Source organism: Panthera pardus, unplaced genomic scaffold (genome assembly GCF_024362965.1).
Source record: "Panthera pardus isolate Hobbes unplaced genomic scaffold, ASM2436296v1 HiC_scaffold_17, whole genome shotgun sequence".
NCBI lineage: Eukaryota > Metazoa > Chordata > Mammalia > Carnivora > Felidae > Panthera > Panthera pardus.
The window spans coordinates 107,689,243-107,709,679 of NW_026526732.1; the positions used below are offsets into that span (position 1 = coordinate 107,689,243).

General features: G+C 51.1%; 5 non-coding genes across 5 annotated transcripts; all 5 read left to right on the top strand.

The window, feature by feature from the left end:
• Positions 1 to 742: 742 nt before the first annotated feature.
• On the top strand, positions 743 to 814 carry TRNAA-AGC (transfer RNA alanine (anticodon AGC)). The gene has a single exon. It is a non-coding gene; the product is annotated as a tRNA-Ala (tRNA).
• Positions 815 to 4,590: 3,776 nt separating this feature from the next.
• On the top strand, positions 4,591 to 4,662 carry TRNAA-CGC (transfer RNA alanine (anticodon CGC)). Its single transcript has one exon. It is a non-coding gene; the product is annotated as a tRNA-Ala (tRNA).
• Positions 4,663 to 8,343: 3,681 nt separating this feature from the next.
• Positions 8,344 to 8,415, top strand: TRNAA-AGC (transfer RNA alanine (anticodon AGC)). The gene has a single exon. It is a non-coding gene; the product is annotated as a tRNA-Ala (tRNA).
• A 6,450-nt stretch (positions 8,416 to 14,865) lies between these two features.
• Positions 14,866 to 14,938, top strand: TRNAF-GAA (transfer RNA phenylalanine (anticodon GAA)). The gene has a single exon. It is a non-coding gene; the product is annotated as a tRNA-Phe (tRNA).
• A 2,236-nt stretch (positions 14,939 to 17,174) lies between these two features.
• On the top strand, positions 17,175 to 17,246 carry TRNAA-UGC (transfer RNA alanine (anticodon UGC)). Its single transcript has one exon. It is a non-coding gene; the product is annotated as a tRNA-Ala (tRNA).
• The last annotated feature ends 3,191 nt before the right edge of the window (positions 17,247 to 20,437 follow it).

A 20,437-nucleotide genomic window follows, 5' to 3' on the forward strand; every position in this document is an offset into this window, starting at 1 on the left:
GGTTAGCTGGAAGTTTGACTCTTCTGTTGCCTTTTCAAATATCTAGCTTCTTTATTAGTTCCACTTTTTAAAACTCGTTATTTTCTGCATTCGTCTTTATCAGCGCTCCCTTCTTTTAGTTTATTCCGAGTCTTCTGGTTTATCACGCTGTTCGTCTTCTAACGTCTTGAGCCGAGACCTCGGTGGCTTTTTCACTGTTGCCAGCGTCCTTCTAGCCTCTAATTGGAGAGGCTGGGGAACCACACTGTCTCTACCCAAAGAGCCACGTCCGCACCGTCAGCCTCGCAGGTGCGCTCCTGGGGCTGGAGGGAGGGGCGCGGCGCCTGCCGCCCGGGCGGGGGGTGGTGGTGAGGCGGGGGAGGGCGACAGGTGCACCGCCCGCGCGGTCTCCCGGGAGGACCGACCCCGGGGCGGCGTCTGCGCGCCCCCCGCCTTTTGCACCTGTCCTCTTCGGTCGCCTCCCTGCGCACGACTTCTGGCAGCCGGGAGAGCGGGAAAACGAGAGCGCGGAGGCCCGAGAGAACGCGTTCGCCACGGCCTCGCGGGCGGATCCGGGGCTCCCACGGGCTCTGGCCCGCAGCGCGCTTCGCTCGTCTCTCCGCGGAGCGAGCCTCTGTCCCGGCTGCGAGGTTGCGGGGCCGCCGCATCAGGCGCCGCGGAACCGGCCCAGGCAGCCTCCGGGAACCGGTCGCCGGCGCCTGCGCTGCCCTTGAATAGCCTCCCGGGAGAACGCTTTTCCTGCGGGGGTGTAGCTCAGTGGTAGAGCGCGTGCTTAGCATGCACGAGGCCCCGGGTTCAATCCCCGGCACCTCCACTTTTGCTCCGGGTCCCTCCTCACCGATACGGTGGGCGCGGGGGCCCCGCCTCCATTTTGCTGCTGTATTAACCGCGCGGGAAAGGAGAGGCGAGGACGGAGAGGCCGACTGGGGGAAGGGCGCGGGCTCTCACACCGTCTTCCTAGCTCCCCTGCTTCCGGCCGCGGTGGCCGCGCCCACAGCCCTCGGCGTGGGTGCAGCGCCGCCCGCAGGCGTCCGCGCAGGGTCCCCGCGCCCCAACACGGGTGCCAGCCGAGTTCCGTCTGCACCCCTAACGACCCGGCCCGAGGCAGGTGCGCCCCCATCAGTGCGGTCCTCGCACCAACCGTGGTGGCCCCTGCGAGCTGATGAGAAACGCGGAACGTCCGCCCCTGCGCAGACCCGCTCAACCACGACCTGGATCCCCCAACCGATTCCTTTGGGAATCGCCGGGTTGGGTGATTTGGGAAGCTTTGGGAAGCGCCGGGTTGGGTGCTGGGACGTGGCTCAGGAGGGTATACATTTTAAGTGCATGCCTGTATTCTAATCTTTTCCCAATTTCCTATTCCAATGCAGGAGATACAATTGCAAAAATGTACTTCTATTGTCGAACCATTTGTGCGGCCTGATAATGGACCTTGTTCTCTCCCATGGTAATATAATATTAATATTTTCTGAATCAACATACATAATTGAATTCGAGGTGAAGTTTCTTTTTCCTTTTAATAAACATTCGCAAGTTTTGCAATCAACACTGTGCTAACTTCCAACATGTACTGGGAACTTTGTGTCTGTCTTTGTGCTCAGCAACATTTAAAATAGCATAGTATCTTGTAATCATTTCCATACTCAGAGCTGCCTCGTCCTCATCAAATCTTTAAGAGCTTTGGTATTAATACCAAAATTAACAATTTGGCTAATACCAAAGTCCCCTTTCGTGTACTAAGCCCTGTGATACATTTTGAAGATCCCTAACCCTTAGCTACCACAATGGAAGTGCGGGCTGACCGACTGCTCAGGTATTGGGAATCCTGGTTCCCAGAACAAACATAATGTCAAAAGTTTCCCTGTGAAGTGATGAGGAAATTTTTTCTTTTTCTTTTTCATTACTTTATTTTTTGTGATTAGGGAATTTTCAAAGGATAAATAAGTTCCAAGGACAATTCTTTCTCAAGTTAAGATGTCTTGGCTTTGGGATTTACATCTCCATAAAAGATTCAGAAGTAGTGCTCAGGAGCCAGACTTTCTTAAAGCGAACGATAGTTCTCTTTCTATTCTGCTGTCATGTTTTCCCTCCTCTTGTTTTCAAGGTACAATTTTACAGGGTCTTTCTGCCACTTGGACCCACCATGTCAGAAAACTATGGGAATTCATGAAGTCACAAAAAGAAACAAGACAAAACATGAGAAAGAATATCTTGAATTATCACGACTGCCTTTCTGTATTATGTTAGGGCTCAGCCCAAATGTGGGGGTGGGGGGAAGGGGAAAAAAAAGGAAAAGGGAAAATAATGCTTCCTTCCTTCCAACCATAGACTTCTCCATGGAAACCCACCTCTGTGATTTAAAGGAGAAGAGAATATAGTAAAAAGGTCAAAAGCTTAGTATGAGAACGCTTTAGAAAATATTGGATGGAAAAATTTTTAATTATAAAAATAAATTAAAAATAACAAAACATTATAAAAATAAAACAATAAAAACAAATAACATGTGCTGCCAGAGCTGTCTGAGGTACTTCTTTGAGAGCAAGTTGTGTCTAACTTTGACTCAGAATAAGACTGACTCATTTTAAAGTACACTGTAGATGAATTCTGGAACTTCAACCATGTTTTATTTGGGTGTTCTATCTCAACAAACTTATCTTTTGTTTAGCTTTCTCAGGGAGAAATTACAGATTAAGAAACTCTTAGAGGAAAGGCGATGTGGTCATGTGTGGGACCATCTGTGAATGTGCAGGAGGCAGCAGTTGGGTAGGACCATGGGCTGCACAGGAATGTGGGAGCAGACATGATCCCTTAGGCCATGTAGACACTCTAACTGAAAAGGCAGTGCTTTATTTTTTTCAGAGGCACATTTAATTGGAGAAGAAGGATGAATTAATCATTTACTACCTAGTGTAGAAAGTTTCTTCACATTCAGTCAAGATAGGAGACTTATTAGAGCAGTATAACTAATCTTCTCTGTCCATGTTAACAAGGTGAGACATTGTAAACACACACGGATCCTAAGTGTGGATTGGAATTCTGGAGCACAAAAGCTCCCCACATAAAAAACCGACTCCTGCTGGCCTGCCACCTTTTTAAAAATGGCACCGAACCAGTTACAATGTTTCCACCTGCCCTAGATGCACTGGAAATACGCTTCATGTGTCTTCAGGGTCTGAGTTCTACTTTATGAGATAAATGGTTATTTCACTAGAAGAATCACGTTTGAAACTCATCCTACTATCTCCCCCGGAATAGATATTTTCAATCATGCGGTGGATGGAGAGTCTGAATGTTGTCAACATTGATTAACAATTATGCTGTTCAGTGTACCTTGGGGCAAACAGAAAAAAAGAACCCCAACCTCTTTGTGAATCACTTGTAGTACTCCTGCTGATATGTAGGTTTCTCCAGGAGTGATTTAAGGGGTAATTACTGGATGATCCTGGGAGTTTTCACAATTGTGTTTCCACAGCATCGAACAGCCTAGATAATATTCCAGCCATCCTCTTACAGTTACACACACACACACACACACACACACACACACATGCACATACAACCACGTACCAGAGCTTGCAGAGTTCGGTGGGGGGCACTTCTCAAGCACTCGAGTCCAGTGAAACCTGCCACTTGTGTTTCCTTCTTATCTATTCTAGCAGCCCCATGAACCAGCCAAGAGAGAAATTCTGCCAAACCAATAATGTCCTTTCAATTTCAAGAGGCTCAGTGACACACTTACTTAAAAAGATGTAAAACGAAGAAGAGAGAATACCAACTAGGAGCCTGGTGTCAGGAAATGAGTCTTTCTGGGTCTCCCATGGAAGTTTCAAGGCCGCAGGGCTAACCAGTGTGAATTGTAGGGTTCAGGGTCAGTCTGGGAAGAAGTCTTCCCCTCAGAATCCCGCCCCCAGAACCATCAGTAAACGAGTTCCTGAGTCCACATCTCCCAGGACACTCAGCTCTCGTTCTGCTATTATACTTGTTCTGCTCACGCCCACCCACCCCCACAGTCAGGTCTGGGCACTGGGCGGGGTTCGCCGTGCGGCACCCCCAGGCCGACCTTAGAGACGGATCCCTTAACTTCCACGTGCCCCGAACCACACCCACCCCTTCCTCTCCACGCCCCACCCCCCATTCTCTGGAAGATCAAGGACCACAAATCTCTGGGTTGAAAGACGGGTCCCTTCGCGCGTCTCCATCTGGGTCTCGCTCTGTAAACCCAGTAGGTCCCTATCCCTGTGCGGCCACCGAAGCGTTATTACCCTGGACGCCCCCTCCGGCCTGCTCAGTTGCCTTCAGGCTGTGATAAATCCGACTCTGAAACTCCGAAAGGCCTGTGGTATGGATTCCCACCCGGGTTTTCCCAAGAAAATCTTGCCTTGCCCTTCCCTTCCCCGTGGAGCGGACAGCAAACAGCAAGACGTGTTCAAGCCAGGGAAGAGCCGGCCAGTTTTCTGACAAGCGCTTCCAACATTCTGTGCCCCCTCTCGAGCTCTGTTTGCTAAAAGGCTAGTCCCTCCGCCCCCAGCCCCCCCACACCTGCGGCTCCTCCACCCCATGGAGACAGGTGCGGGGGACCTGCGGCGGCCGGGGGGTGTAGCTCAGTGGGAGAGCGCGTGCTTCGCATGCACGAGGCCCCGGGTTCGACCCCCGGCACCTCCAGCCGCCCCCCCACCCCGTCTCTAGGAGGTGCAGGTTGCACTGTCCTACCTTCTGCTTCTTTACTCCCTGGCAGAACGCTCACCAGAAAACCAACACGGGACCCAAGACGTTAATTTTTACTCTGTTTAGACCCCACGAGCCTCAAAGCCACCAGAGGCTGCGGGCAGAAGAGGCGCGCGGTCGGTTCCCTCCAGCAGGTGTAACGCGTCACTGCGCACGCACAGGCTGAACGCACAGGTGTGCGGCCCGGCTCCGCTGCTCACCCTGCGGCCGCATCTCCCCACCCCTGCCCCCAGGTCCCGCTGGCCTCCCCCCTCCGCCTCCCTCCTGTAAGGACCCCTGTGATCGGCTGGGCCTGCCGCACAATCCAGGGGAGGTTCCGCGTTTCGAGACCCTTCTGGCCTCACACCCGCAAAGACTTTGCTTCCCTCCGCGGGAACGACACCTGGGCTCGCTGGGCGCCGGTGTTCCGCCTACGACCCCTCCGCTCGACACAAGAAGCCTGCCCCCATAGTAACAAAGTTGTCAGTTCGCCCCTATTCCCACCACTGTTGAGAGAAGGGCAAACGGAAAAAGGAGGAAACCAGAGGCCTGAGGCAAAGTAGTTCCTTTGTTTGTGTGAAGTTTTTAGGAGGAACCGCAGTCTTCTCTCGACTCCTCCTCTTCTGTCTCCATCACCCGAAGTTTGAGGCAGGTGCTAAGTGGGTGGCCGCTGCCGCCACAGGACAGCACAAAGAGGCCAGAGTCCTGCCAAACATTAAAAAAAAAAAAAAAAAAAAAAATCTGCTTTAAATGACTCAGTAGCCTGCATGGGCCCGACTGCTGGCTCAAACCGTCCGATTTCCTTCCCTCCAATCAGTCCCTTCTTTTAAAATCCCTGCTTACGGACAGCTGGGTGGCCTAGTTGGTTAAATGCTCTCGACTTTTGACTTGGGCTCAGGTCATGATCTCACGGTTCATGGGTTCAGGCCCCGCATCAGACAGCGCGGAGCCTGCTTGGGGTTTTCTCCCTCTCCCTCTCTGCCCCTCCCCCACTCGCTCTTTTTCTCTCAAAATAAATAAAATAAAAAATAATAAAGTAAAATCTCTACATAAAAGTATACCCAGAAATGTCAGTTAACACCCACCGTGCTACTATGAAGAGGTGGCAGAAAAAAACTTTTTGTTTGCGTCAAAATGGAAATCATTAGCCAAAACAAGAAGACATAGTTCGCAGGTGTCTAAGGCATCCTCGCTGCTGCGAAAGAGCAGCCATTTCTTCTTCTGCTTCTTGTCCAAACTTCTACTCTGCGTTTTCCAGGCACTGCTCAAAGTTTCTAGTCCACTGATGGCCCCACCAAAGGGCTGTTATGGTTTCAACCCCAAACTACCCGCTCCCATCACTGCCGCTGAATAATAGAGGGAGGAGTGTTGGGTCTCACAGCCTCACTCTCTCTTCCCAGCCAGGCAGGCCCGGCTCGCTTCCCAGCTCTGGAGAAAGAAATTCATCCCTTTCAGATGTCCTTAGATGAGTAACTCACAAGCAAGGAGTGTGAAAGCGAAACAGAGCAAAACACCTGCTAAATTCTAACATTCTAAGTTGGCAAATTCACAACTTTGTCTCTGCTTAGCAATCTTTTCAATACGATGGGAACCACCTGAGAAGCACATACTGTCCAAATGTTGGGATCATTTCAGAGCACCGTGTTGCCTCTCCCTCAACAACCAATAAATCCCTATCTATCTATCTATCTATCTATCTATCTATCTATCTTTCTTTCTTTCTTTCTATCTACCTATCATGTATCTATCTATCATCTATCTATCCTATTGAGAGACAAAGGGAGAAAAACATTATTCTTTTCTAAACTATTTCAAAACCATTTTTGGATACTGTGTCTTTTTATCCACAATCCTTTTATTGTAAACCTCCGTCATAATCTTTTTATTATGCACTTCAGCATGTATTTCTTAAGAGCAAGGACATTTCCTTACCACAGCACAAATTTTGAAGTCAGGAAATTTAACACTGGTTAAATAGTATTGTCTAATATGCAGTCTTATTAGCTTTAATTTTGCTAATAAATTCCTTTGTAGAAATTTCTGTCCCAAAATTGGGTCCATTACAGCATCATGTAGGAATTTACCCTTTAGTCTTTTTAAAATCTGGAATGGTTTCTCACACTTCTTGTTTTTCATGAGATCAACATGTTCCCCAGTTAATGTTGTGATTAGACTAGCTTTGGGTTGTGAATATTTGGGGGGAATGTCACAGGAATGATGTCTCCCTGCATCACACCAGGCTTATTAGTCATGTTTGCTTTGATCACTTTGTTAAGGTTGTGTTTACCAGGTTTCTTCCCCTTAAAATGATCATTCCCCCCTTATAATTAATAAACCTGTAAGGAAATACTCTGAGACTATATAAATATTCTGATCATCATCAAAATTTTACCTATGCTTTTAACTGACTTATGAATTTTGCCTGACTCTATTATTGTTCTGATGGTGGCAAAGTGGTGATTTTCTAACCTTATTATTACTTCTATTATTAGTTCACACCCCACTGTAAGGAAAACTTTCCCTTCTTCCATATTGATTTAAGTATCCAAGAATTATAATCACTTGTCATTATTCATGCTGGAAGTGTCTCTGATTTGACCAGTGAGAGGCCCTTCAAGTTGGCCTCTGGATCCTTTTGAACTGCCCCCTTCACTTTTAAGCACCTACATTATAGCACAGAAAGATATCTCAGATTCGTCTTGTACTTTCCCTGGTCCAGTCCTAGAGTCAGTGATTTCTAAAAGTATCTGGTTCCTTTGAGTGGGGAATGGTATTTAAAAAGCAAGATAGCGGGCTAGCATTGCTTTTTGTTACAGAAGTATCATGTCTTCTAGGCCCTGTTAGCAGACAGATCTGGGGGGAAGTGACAGATTTATATACAGTTTCATACTTATGGCTCTAATTCCTGTCCAGAGTCAACAGGACTTTGCCTTTCTTTCTTCCTTCTCTAATGAGAGAGCCTTGATTTCCAACACCAAATATGTATTCACTTTTCCAATCACACAAATTCACACACACACACATAAAAATAAATAAAATTCACACAAAATATCACAATTGCTATACTCTTACACACTACAAAAAATAATAATGATAACCCTGCTACATAAAGGTTAAGATTCGCTTTTTCTGTCATTACAATTAAAACAAAATACTGTGTAAAACATTTGCTTGTATCTGTTCTTCCTCTATGTGGTTATTCTATGTTCAATTTGTTTCTGTTTGTATTCAGCTTTAGAGTCTTCGGACACACACTTGAGGGAGTTTAATTTTTTTTTGTAATTTTATTTTATTTTTTTTTTTTACTATATAAAGCATTGATGTATCCAAGAGTCAAAGGACACCGAAAGTAATACTGGGAAACCCCGCAAGAGAACGTCGTGTCCCAGGATGCACCCAGGTGGTGGACTGGAAGAGCCTGTGGGCAGTGGACTCTGGGAAGGGCTGCTCATGAGCTGACCGTGAACAAGGAACTGAAACGCCTTTTTTCCGGGGCAGCCGAGCCTCAGAGGGGATGTAGTGTATGGAGTATAGAAAGGAGGGAACTAAACATAAAGGCTTGGATGATTAACCCTGAGACTCAGGCAACTGCAGTTACAGTAGGGTCATGAAAGGGCTTCAAGGCCTAAGTAAGAGTGAGGGGGTGTAGCTCAGTGGTAGAGCGCGTGCTTAGCATGCACGAGGTCCTGGGTTCAATCCCCAGCACCTCCAGTTTTGTTCCACCGTACTTCTAACCTCTACCGCTGCTCCAAATATCTCCGTGAAACTCTACTTGCTGCCGCCGCTCATTCTTAACCCCTTTGGGAAGCAGGGAGGTGGCCGAGCTCATTCACTGAGGTTATTTGTTGTTGATTCTGTTATCACCCAATCTGCAAGCACTCTCAGCGATCACCAGCACCTGGGCCCCATCAATGCGCTACAGGAGCCAGAGGGTAGTGTTGTCAGGTGAGCCTGGGAGACCCCAGGCCCTGAGCCCTGACCCAGCCATGGAAAAGATGTCGCATTCAAGGGGAGACACCACAGTAGATGAGGGGTACGAGCAGGAACGTTTATTGAGGTGAGTACAGTCTTGAGATGTGAGAGCGTGTGAGCCCAAGGGGTCGGGGTTTCTGTTACTGACAGTTGTTAACAAGGGGGTGGAGAACCCACTACTTGGGGCGGGGATTCTTAGAAGTAGGGTTTGGGGGCTCCCTTCCTTATTTGACCAGGGGCTTTCTGTCCTGGCTCCGCCACCCGGGGCCATCGGGGGTGATGGGGCTTCTCTGGAGTGAGGCCGGACGGGCCTCTGACCCTCCCCACGGCTAGCCACGGCCTCCTCCAGGCTGGCCTCCAGGCTTCTTAGGGCCTAAATAACCTCGTCTAACAACAGCAGTCCTTCCAACCGCGCGGCGTCTGGTTGTGGGACCTGGAAGCACTCGACATGGGGTCCGTACGGCCCAAGGGAAGAGCCATGTGGGTCTGGATCAGAGTTAAGCACTCACGCTGTCCTGCGGGTTTACAGTCCTACCTCCTCCCCAACCCGGATGACTTATACAAGCCAAGTCTACACGACTTGGAAACTTGCACGCAAACCTTCCTAGGTTCACGGCCAGCGGTTGATAGCTGATGTGCAGGTGGCCACCGCTTCTGTCAGAGACTCTCGCACTCTGGGGCTTAATGACAGAAAAGCCATTAAACTGCAAAGGATGATAAGTGTGGACACGACAGTGGTCCCCTGTGCTGAAATCGGGGCGCCCCGGGGCGTTTCTGTCTGAAAAGGCAGGCACCGAGGTCCTGGGGCCAGGACCAGTCAGGGGACGCTCAGTTCTTTGTTCCCCCAGAAGTTAGGAGCTCTTCTCCCCACAACACCATACATCTTTTTCGGCCTCAATCTCCTGAGTCTCCAGGGCCACCCTCTGTCTCTGGAACTTTCCAGAGTTCCGGATTCTGATGTCAAGGCGCCTCAACAGAAGCCCACAGGAGGACACGCCATCCCCTCTTAGAAAATCAGTCACCTGGGGCACCTGGGTGGTTCAGTCGGTTAAGCGTCCAACTTTGGCTCAGGTCATGATCTCGTGGTCCGTGAGTTCGAGCCCCGCGTCGGGCTCTGTGCTGACAGCTCGGAGCCTGGAGCCTGTTTCGGATTCTGTGTCTCCCTCTCTCTCTGACCCTCCCCCGTTCATGCTCTGTCTCTCCCTCTCTCAAAAATAAATAAATGTTAAAAAAAAAAAAGAAAGAAAATCAGTCACCGAAGGAAAAAGCAGTCGAGGTTCCAAGCATCCAGAGAGCAGAAAAGCAGCCTCCTTCTCCCTCTAGAGAAGCCAAGAGACCAGGGATCTTCCAGAAAACTCCCTCACCTTTTCCTACCTGTCTACGCGGGGTGGTCACCAACCTTCAGCTGACTCACCCGCACTGCCCGCGTGCTGGCCCGAGGATGGGGTGGCGGCCGCGAGCATCAGCCCTGTCGGGGCCCCGGGCTCCCCAAGGCCGAGCCCCGCTCTTGGGACGCCTGCTGAGGCAAGGGCCGGGTGTGAGAAGGAAAGGAGCGCGTCGCAAATGCCAGAAGCGTTTCTTCAGGAGAAAGTCGGGTTCCAATACGCTTCTGAGAGTTGGAAATAAGCGGGCCAACAAACGAGAACATTCTTACCTTTTGCATGTCAGGCAAAACCTTACAAAGCACCACGCTTGCAGCGTCTTGGCTGTGCCGATCCCAGGGGCGCGGGCGGGACGTGCCCCCACCGCGTCCACGTACTCCCGGACTCCCCGCAGCTCCCGAACTGCGACCACACGTCAGCCTCGCGCGGCCTCAGAGCGCGCACCCTGTCCGGCCAGAGGCCCAAGGAGAGGTGAGGCTCCGAAGCCACCAAGGTCCGAGGCAAAATGGGCCACATCCCCTCTGGGACAAGCCCGCGTCCCTTGAGAGAGAAGGCGCGCCTCTGCGGCCTCACACCGGCAGGAAGCTGCGGAGAGATGCGGGCGTCCACTAGCCGCTGCACCTGCCCGCAGATGCTGTTCCTTCCCAGGATGCTTTTCCTTGCGCTCCTCCCCTTCGGCCCTGCCCAGCGCCTCGCCCCTCCCTGCCTCAACCCTCCGCCCCCGCGGTGTGCACTCCAAGCCTTCCCTGCAGTCCAGCGCACCCCCGCGTCCCTACCCGCCCGCTTCAGTCTCTGTGCTGACTCCCGTCCACATCACTTTGTACTCTTCTTCCTTCCCTGTGCTCCCAGTTCAGGCCGAGCCCGGGCCTGGTTGGGGCGACGTGCGGGGCTGTGGGTAAACCCTGAGTAGGTAATGTTTTCTGTGCTGGGGAGAAGCAATCGGTAAAAGAACCAAAATAGTTTGGGAGATTATCATCCCAAACCTTACATCCAAATTTTACACTCTTACCAACTCTTGGCTAAAGGCAAAAAAAAAAAAAAAAAAAAAAGCCTGGACGTGGAGACTGGCGTTTGAGGACCCATGCAGACACGTAGGGTTTTATTGAAATTCAGTCCTTCACTGTATTTCCTGGTTCCAGAGAAAACCGTTCCCAAAATTCTGAAAATCGCGGAGATTGTTGACAAGAGTGCGGGTCCTGGCTCTGTGAGTTGTTGCGGGAGCTTCTAGTGCTCACAGAGGGCAGCAGCCCGGAGCCCGCAGGTTGAAAAGCACTGGGGAGACAGGAGGCACTGGAGGCAAGGAGGTTCGCAAGGACATCTCTCCTTCTTTCTTCTTCTCTTGTTACATAAATCGAGGCTTAATTATAAAGTAAGATGCATAAACCTTAATGAACGAGCTTGATGGGCTGCGACTATGCAGACGTCCCGGTAACCAGCACCCCCGGTAACCAACACCCCAGTAACCAGCACCCCCGGTAACCAGCACCACGGTAACCAGCACCCTGGCAAAGACCCAAGACTCCTAAGCTCCCGGAGCTTCCCCCTCTTACCACGATCCGCTCTGCTTTCTGACCTCCACCACCAGAGATGTGTTTTTCTCCTGTTCTGAAATAGAAATAGAATCATATCATATGCACTCATTTGAGTATTTCACTCCAGTTTTAAAACAATTAGATTCATCCATAGTGATGGTCGTGGAAGTTTTCGTTGCCCCCTAGGCGTTCCTTTGGATGGAAACTGTACATCACAAGATAACACCACAAGGTATTGATTCCCTTCGCTGCTGGAGCACATTTGGAGGGCGCCGGGTGTTGGCTGAACGTCTAACGTGGCCACAAGCACTCCTGTCCATGTTCATGTCGTTCTAGTGTAGGTGAAAAGTTGTCCCTTTTCCCTTTCTGGATTCTATGCTGGTCCAGTAATTAACATAAGACTTCTAAGATAATTAGGAATGCTTCTAAATTCTACATTTGTACTTTTTTTTAAATTTTTTTTGACGTTTATTTATTTTTGAGACAGAGACAGAGCATGAACGAGGGGGGGTCAGAGAGAGGGAGACACAGAATCTGAAACAGGCTCCAGGCTCTGAGCTGTCAGCACAGAGCCCGACGCGGGGCTCGAACTCATGTACCGTGAGATCGTGACCTGAGCCAAAGTCGGACGCTTAACCAACTGAGCCATCCAGGTGCCCCTCTACATTTGTACTCTTAATTCAAGTTCTTCTCTCATTTTCTCAAATAACTGGGTTTATGCTAATGTTCTGTGATTTAAAACAGGTGTGGGACATGTGAGTCGTGCACTGACAGAAAATGACAGAAAAATGTAGTTTTAGCGTTCATGAGCAAACGCAACAGCACTTAACATAAATTAATGTGAGACAAATTACAGGGGGAAAACAAATTTAATTCTTTATATATGAGAGCCCCATAGAAACATGAAACTCGAAGGAGTGACAAGACAAAGGGGTTTGGGCTTGGGGTAGTAAACGGTGGAGAAGTAACGAGGTTCATTTATCTGACTTTCTCTGCCCTAAATCCCCTGTCTCTGGTGCTGAGATGCTTTGTGCCCTCTTGGTACAGGGGACACTCATCTGCTTTCAGGGACCAAGGAGAATCAGAGTGTCCTCACACCAGCTGTTTGTCAAGTCCCTTTAGTTCCAAGTAATCAAGATGCCAAGGTGGCAGAATTCGGGGTGGCAGTTCTGCACCCCTCCACAAGGGAAATACTCATGCGTTTCTCTTAGGCACACGCACAGGTGTGGTCTCGGGGCCACAGGTCATATGCATATTTAGTTCCAGCCAATATTTCTGGGGGCGCCTGGCTGGCTCAGTTGGTGAAGCACACGACTCTTGATCTCAAGGTTGTGACCTTGGGCCCCACTTTGGGTGTAGAGATTAGAAATAAAATCTTTAAAATTTTTTTTTCAAATAGTTTCCCAGCGCGGGTGTGCGGGTGGCTGGAAAGCCTGCTCAGAGATGCCTGAGACTTGTAGCTGCTTCGCACCCTCAGCAGAACCTGATGCTGGTGAGGAGTATTTCACTGTTTTTAAAGTTGAATCTCCCTGCTAGCAAAAGACGTTGAGCACCTTTTAAATCGCCTACTGCTATATGGGGATCCTCTTTTGTGAAGTGCGTCTTAATTTGCTCTTTCTTTTCGAGATTTTAGTCTTTTTCTTAGCGTTTTGTAGAAGTGCTTCACATACGCCAGGTAAGAGTAGTTGTAATTTGTAAGTATTGAAATGCCCTCTGAGGGGCGCCTGGGTGGCGCAGTCGGTTAAGCGTCCGACTTCAGCCAGGTCATGATCTCGCGGTCCGTGAGTTCGAGCCCCGCGTCAGGCTCTGGGCTGATGGCTCGGAGCCTGGAGCCTGTTTCTGATTCTGTGTCTCCCTCTCTCTCTGCCCCTCCCCCGTTCATGCTCTGTCTCTCTCTGTCCCAAAAATAATTGAAAAAAAAAATTAAAAAAAAAAAAAAAGAAATGCCCTCTGAGACAGTGGCTCATCTCCTCCTAACGCGGAGAGGGCTTGACAAACTTTCGAAGAAGGGGAAAGAAGAAAGAGAGAGGTGCCCTCTGAGACTGTGGCTCATCTCCTCCTAACGCGGAGAGGGCTTGACAAACTTTCGAAGAAGGGGAAAGAAGAAAGAGAGAGGTTGAGGACACAGGAGAGAGTTCCATCCGGAGATCTCTGTGGTTTTTCCGTGCAGGAAAAATGCCCTGGGCCTTTGGCGGGGTGGGGGCCTTGGGAGGGACTGATGGGGAGGGCGGTCCTTGAGCAGAAGCGCCCTTATCTGGCCTGCCTTCCTCTTACACTTCTAGCACGGGGTCCCGTTCAGAGGTTTAGGGCACGGCGGCGTTTGACACGGTGGATTTTCTGTCCTTGAAGACTCCTCAGAAATGTGGCTCAAGTTTCCGGAGGGTGAGGGCATTTCTGCAGTGAAAGGGGTGGCTCAGGGGGGCTCCGTCCTTTCCTAGAGAGCGGGTTCGTACCCACGCTCTCGCGTCTACCTGTCTGTCTCCGGCACTCCAGTACTCGTCTCCTTTGAACAACTCGTCTTGCAGGCTGTGGCGAAAGGGAGGGCCTCATCGGCCTCATCCTGCGCCCTGGGTCCGCGCCCGGGGTCTCTCCCTGGGTCTCTGCCCCGGGTCTCCGCCCGGGGTCTCTGCCCAGGGTCTCTCCCTGGGGTCTTTCCCTGGGTCTCCGCCCAAGGTCTCCGCCCAGGGTCTCTCCCTGGGGTCTTTCCCTGGGTCTCCGCCCAAGGTCTCTGCCCAAGGTCTCTCCCTGGGTCCCCGCCCAACGTCTCTACCTGAGTCCCCGCCTGGGGTCTCCCCTCGGCCGCCGCAGTGTCCGCTCCGGGAAGCCAGGGAGGAAACACCGGCTCGTCCGGATTTCCTGAACCCCGAGCAAGAAGCCAGTCACCACCCCCACGTGCCCACTAGCCCTGTTCCTGCTGCTCGGCCCCTGAGGAGCAAGACAGAGAAAGGACCGGAGAAGACTCGGTAATTCCGTGTTGAATTCCCTGCATCCCCGAGCGGCATTCGCGTCGTGGGGAACCCCAGGCGACCACGCAGGGAGCCCCTGCTGACCCGTTTCTACCCGCCCCTCCTCCTCCAGGTCACCCGCTGCCTCCGAAGGCCTTCTCCTCGCGCAGGGTTTCTGGGAGCCCTTACCCCACCCCCCCCCAACTCTCGAGGAAGCGGATGCCTGCGAGCAAAGTGGGAGCGGACACGTTGCAGGGGGGGGGGGGTACCCTGGCCCCGCGATGCAGACTTTACCAATTGGAGAATGACTAAAGAAGGGGCCTTCCAGCAGCCGAAATAGCTCAGCTGGGAGAGCGTTAGACTGAAGATCTAAAGGTCCCTGGTTCGACCCCGGGTTTCGGCAGCTTGGCTTTTGCCCCGGCACGTGGGGGAGGGCGGGGGCGCGTTTTTGTCACACTCTCTTGGTTCCTATTCACTGAGGTCTTGGATGAAACGTTAACTGACATAGCGAATATTTCATTTAAAGTTTTACAACCTAAGAAATTCCAATATGTTACATGCCATTACCCTTACAACTCATTTCTGTCTTGATGGGTGTGTGTGTGATGTTTTTAATCCACACAACAATTGCAGGGGGGAATCTGCAGAGAAAGAACCCCTGCAATGTTGCAGTAGAATGTGTGTGGTGTGTGCTCGTGTATGTACAAGGACAATTCTGCAACCGGAAAACGAGAGTATCCATTATTATGTGGATATATGTGTGCATAAAGAACTTATACAACGCAACACCGAAAAACCAAATAATCCAATTAAAAAATGGGCAGAAGACATGAAGAGACACTTCTCCAAGGAAGACATCCAGATGGCCGACACATGAAAAAATGCTCAACATCACTCATCATCAGGGAAAGACAAATCAAAACCACAATGAGATACCCCCTTACCCCTATGAGAATGGCTCACATTAACAACTCAGGCAACAACAGATGTTGGTGATGATGCGGAGAAAGAGGAGCCCTCTTGCACTGCTGGTGGGAAAGCAAACTGGTGCAGCCGCTCCGGAAAACAGTGGGGAGACTCCTCAAAAAATCAAAAATAAAACTACCCTACGACCCAGGAATTGCACGGCAAACTCAGTTGGAGAGAGATAAATACCATATGATTTCACTCAAGTGTGGAATATAAGAAAAGAAAACAAATGAACAAAGTGGGGGGAAAAGACAAACCAAGAAACAGACTCTTAACTACAGAGAAGAACTTGATGGTCACCAGAGGGGAGGTGGGTGGGGGGCCGGGCAGAATAGGTGAAGGGGATTAAGAGCACAGTTGTCCTGATGAGCAGTGAGTAATGCATAGAATTGCCATATCCCTATATTGTACCCCTGAAACTAATTTAACACTGCATTATCAACCATACTGGAAATAAAAGAAAATAAAAGAAATAAAAGTTCCATGAGGCAAGTGAGAGAACTAGTCTGCCAGACAAATCTTATTCCTCCAATTTCAGAAAGGACTCACTGTCATTTTAGGAATATTGGCAAAAGCTCATATATGGGGAAACCAGAATGCGAAACACTTAACCACTAGAAATCCGGGGTACCAGGAAATGGGTTTTCTCAGCATCTTCTCATGTAATTCAAAGAACACAGTCTTAACCAGGATAAGTCCCAGGGTTCAAGAAATGTCCAGGAGTGAACGCTAATGAGCACACTCTTTGGTCTTTACCTGGCTTCTCATTCTTGGGTCTCCCAGTGACTCAGAAACCCAAGGCTTGAAGCCCAGGTGATCCTGAGTTGGCCGTGTAGCATCCTCACAAGTGCGCTGCATGTATCTCGAATTTAATGTGAGCAAAGCTAGCTCATGTTCCTCATGTTCCCATCCTCCCCCCTCCCTCCATCTCCAAAAGAATTTTTATAACCTGTTTTCTGCACTTCTTCTGTTTGATAATGGCATGATGTTTCCTATAAATAAATAGATAATTTTTCCCTTGACCCTTAAATCTTGTGGCTCTTTACGTTTGGTCTCACTCTCACAATCCAACATTTCTCTCCATCCCCAAAGCTGTTTCCTTCATGCCTAATGAATGCCTTTTGAAAAAGAGATTTTGGACAATTGTCAGGGCCTCCTAAGTTTGAAGAGAAACAGCCCTTTAAGTGAAATGCTGAATGCATCACTCTAGGGTTTCCTTTTAGGGTCGTGATGCCTTTTCCCTATTAAATCTGATACTTAATATTCCAATGGAGCAAACAAGAAATATTATGAACCATTTTAGGCCGGAAAATGCTGACTTACCAAAGCCTTGTGTCTCAGGGTAAGACATATCTGAAGGAAAGCAAAAGAGCTGAAAACTGGGGCTTGATTAATTCCTTGGCAGGAATGGGAGAAGGAAACTGTAAACACGTGTTGAAGCCACAGGAGACACTTCTTGGCTATCACCGGACACGTTTCCAGGGTCTTCCTTTCCATCTCAAGTTCTACACTCTGAAGAATCAGTGCCCCTCTTTGGTTCCTGAAGGTCTCCTGCTCAAAGTAGCCGCGGGAGCCCCGTTAACACTGAACCACCACAACAGGCAGGAATCAAGGGCCTCAGAAAACAAAACTTATTTCCAGATAACCGTTAGCAACAAGCTTTCCCGGAGGGGGGTGTAGCTCAGTGGTAGAGCGCATGCTTTGCATGTATGAGGCCCCGGGTTCGATCCCCGGCACCTCCAAGCTGTAGCTTTTTTTTTTTTTTTTTTTTTTTTTTTTCTCTTCAAGAAACACTGATCTAGCACTCCTAACTTTTTGTCCCATTCCTGCACATATGGAGAGAAAAACCTAATGGGTTGTCTTGAATTCTCCCTCATCTCTTGCTGTGAGCCCCCACACCACCCAGAGGGACGGGACCCTAACAACATCCCTTGAACCCGAACAAAAGCGCGCACGCGAAGTAGCGGTTCACCGTGGTTCCCACCGTGTACTATTATTAAAGAGAGGGAAATACAACAACGGAGAAGAAACAGCATCGCCCTACCTACATTTTCTTTGGTTCTTTCTGTTTTCTGGGCCAAACGCAGAATGAGAGCAGCATTACTCCTCTGGCTGCTCTACAGGACCCCCAGCACTTGCGGACCCCAAGCCCTCCGGGGTGAGCGAGCCGAAGGATGCTGGACGACTGGGCGGGGGGGGGGGGGGGGGGGGGGGGTTGGCCAGGGACCTCAATAGGGGCCTTCCAAACATGAAAGAAATAAACGTGGATCAACGCATTCTCAATCGATATTCCATAATATCTGCTTCCCTACATTTCTTCACTCACCCCGTTTTCACCGTTGTTTTAAATCTTGAAACAAAACATTGCCTGGAGACCTCCGTTAACATCAAATGAAGGCCCTCACGTGAGGAAGTAGGAAAGGCTTTTCCGTCACAATGGGAAAGAGATGCAAAGGTGACGAGAACACAGATGTGTCGGCCGCTTTTGCGGGTGAAGGGCAGCCACTTCCTCTGTCCTTTCGCCTCTGCTCTGTGTGGCCAGGGAACACCTAGGAGTTCCTGACCCACTGGTGGCACCTGCATTAGTCGCTAGGGTCACCATAACAGAATACCACAGACTCGAGCAACAGAAATTTCTTTTCTCACAGTTCTGGGGGCCAAGATCAAGGTGCCGCAGGGATGGTTTCTGGTGAGCCCTTTTCAGGAGGCAGCAGACAGCGGCCTTCTCCGTTTGCTGTCCCATCGCGTGGCTTTTCCTTCGTGTGCACACGCCTTGTGTCTCTTCCTCTTCCTGTGAGAGGCACCCTTATCTCACTGAACCTTTATTACCTCCCTAAAGACTCATCTTCAGATACAGTCTCACTGTGCAGTTAGGACATCAACATATGGATTTGGAGATGGGGAGGGGGGACACACAATTCAGTCCCTAACAGCACCTTTTCAGGAATTTCGATGCAGGATGGTTTCAAAACTGCTGCTCTCTGTGGACTTATTTCCTGGCGGATCATTTGTCTTTGGGAGGGAATTAAATTTGTTTCCAGTCTCTAAGTCTAACTTTCCACCAGGCTGGATGTCCTTATTTCCAGATTCCCTTCTCCAGTGACAAAATCTACAGCGGGCACTCCCGAGGGGGACTGCCTGGAGTCTGCCTGGCTGCTGATTGGTGGTGCTCCCTGGGGCCAATTACTTGTTCCAGGAGGCCGTTTTCAAGGGGGGTAATGTGGTCATTCCACGTATTCTCTTTAATCTGAGTGCTTTCTCTAGCATTTAAGCACATGGAGTGTGGGGTGTTAGTGAGAAAGGACCTGGAGAGGGCATGTGGAATTAGGGTGCTGTTGAGCAGACTTCCAGATTCCAGGTCCAATCCCCTGGACAATAATTTAGGTGACTTTGTGGGTCCCATCACACAGCCCCTGAGTTTTCTGTGGATGAGCTCCAATGGGCGCCGGGAGACCTGATCTACCAAAATGCCAGGGGTTCCATCAAACTATTTGGGGGTCTCAGAAAGCTAAACTTGGAGGACTTCTAGTCCTATGGCAAACACCGAAATGTCCTCTCCGTCCCAACTAATTTGGCCAGTTCTCTCTTCTGGGATCAAATTGCTAAAAAACTATACTATGAGTGAATTGTGATTAAAGTATCTCCTTCCGGTATGGCTGCTTGTGCAGCGGGCCCAGACTTGTAGGCTCGCAGGCCACTCCTCCCTCCATGGAAGAAATCCTGCGCCTCCCCCTCCCCCTGCTGCCTTCACATCTGTACCTTGTCCACTAAGCCTAAGTCTCTGCTTGTCCCCCTTAGCTCTTACAAGGGCTTCTATTATGAGGGGGCCGTGACAGGTCCCTCTCCCTGTGCCCCCAAGAATCGGACACGGGCAACGCCGGGGCCCCTGCAGAAGCGGGGCTGAGATTCTGAGACAGACACCTGGATTCCAGAGGCTTGCTTACATGACAGATGTCACCGCTCACGTACAGTCCCGAGCCGTCGGCCCTTGGACCCAGCCGACACCCTGCACCTGTTCACACAAGGTGCCCGCCGTCCTGGCACCAGTTACTGCCTTAGGGTCCGTGCCGCGGCTTCTACCTCAACACTCAACGTCCAGGAAACACTCGTTCCTCCTGCTGCCCGACGGGCGGACGCCGGCAGACCCCGCTCCCACCTGCAGCTCCTCTCGGGCCGTCACCGCGCAGGGATCAGACCCGGCCGACCCGCCGGCCCGGCCGGGCGCACCGACCCCACCGACAACGCTGACCCCGCCGACCTCACCGACCCCGCGGACCCCGCTCGCGCACCCACCGCAACGACTGCGCGGACCCGCCGACCCCACCGACCCCGCCGACCGCACCGGGCGACTGACCCCGCCGACTCCGCCGCGCGCCTCCTCTCCGGTGCGACCGTCCGGGGAAAACGCGCGCTCAGCTCCCTTCGGGACCGGGAACCGATCTTCTCACCCCCCGCCCCGGCCTCTCGCGCCCACTCACGCGACCCTCCGCTCGCCTTTGTCACCCCCGCCCCGCCCGCTCCCGGGGCCCCCGGGGCCCCCTCGCCTACTTCCCGCGCCGAGCTCCCATTCCCCGCCCCGCCAGCCCGGCCTCAGTCCGCGGCGGCGTCTCCAGGCCTCGGCCTGACCGACCCTCTGGTTTTCAGAATCAGCTGCGGCTTTTAAACAGTGTGGGTCCCCGACCCCCCGACCCCACAGGACCCGGGATCCCCACAAACCCAGTGACTGTCGCACCGCATTATGGGCGAGGCTGGAAGGGCGCGCGCCCTTGGCTCAGGTTCCCGCAGCAGGTGCGGCCGCCCGGGACGCCCCCCGCCCCCCTCCGGCGCCCTCCCTCCGTCTCGCCCTCCGCGCGCCTCGGAGTCGCGCCCCCTACACGAACCCGAACCCGAACCCGGGCGGGACCCGCGACGGCGCGAACCAGGGACCCGACCC